We start from the raw sequence: 887 nt of genomic DNA, 5'->3' as shown, positions 1-887 counted from the left end.
CCCCTCATAACACTACAAATTCCTCTCACTAGCACCCTCCCTTGTCTTTACACACCCTTTACTAGCCTCAAATAGTCCCCAGTATCTCCTTACCACCGGAAGCTCTTACTAGCCAACATCACCTATTACCCACTGCCAGTCTTTACTAGCCCTAGCAAATCTACTAGTATCCCCCAACATCCCCCAACCAGGTCTTGCTAGCCTATGAGTACATCACCTATTAGTGCATTACTAGTCTTTATTAGCCCCAGCTAGTACCCTCCTAGCCCCAACATCACACAACCACCTCCCTAATAGCCATACTAGCTCGACCATCCCCTAATCAACCCCTTATAAAACCCACAACCCCAATCACATCCCTACTAGCCTCACCATTTCTCAACGAGTCCATACCTGCCTCCCAGATTTCCCAACAAATCCTAACTAACCCCCACAAGCGCCTTAACAACCCCAACCATCCAGCAACAATCCCAAACTACCCTTTAAACAACCACTCAACCACCGTAACGACTTTTCCTCCTCCTCCAAGAGCAAAAGTACCATGGCAACCAAGTTCTCTCACGCGACCTTTCCTCCTCCTCTAAGAGCAAAGTTACCATGACAACCAAGTTCTCTCACGCGACCTCCCCTCCTCATCTAAGAGCAAAAGTACCATGACAACCAGGTACACTCTCAGCGCCTAGGCTTCTCAGAAGAAGGGGCAGTACCTCTCTCTTCTGCGAGAGCCTCGAGCAAGTGGAAAACCCTCTCGTCCGTCCTTCGCCCGCCACAGGAAACGCCGGCCTCTGCTCTCGAAAGGTGTGGATTCTTGCTTCCTTGGAGAAAGGGATTGGATGTCCTTTCCCTCTCGGCGTGGAATGTGTGGCGTGTGTTCTGTTTACATACAA

The 887-nt window shown here is 49.9% G+C and overlaps 1 protein-coding gene across 2 annotated transcripts in view; it reads right to left on the bottom strand.

Moving 5' to 3' along the window:
- LOC119586944 overlaps nt 1-887 on the bottom strand; it is a 22062-nt gene that overhangs the window by 12122 nt on the left and 9053 nt on the right. The gene's annotated exons all lie outside the window — the stretch shown is intronic.

The sequence above is a fragment of the Penaeus monodon genome, chromosome 22 (assembly GCF_015228065.2).
Source record: "Penaeus monodon isolate SGIC_2016 chromosome 22, NSTDA_Pmon_1, whole genome shotgun sequence".
Taxonomy (NCBI): domain Eukaryota; kingdom Metazoa; phylum Arthropoda; class Malacostraca; order Decapoda; family Penaeidae; genus Penaeus; species Penaeus monodon.
The sequence above is the reverse complement of the archived record's forward strand: the minus strand, read 5'-3'. Positions and strand labels throughout refer to the sequence as shown.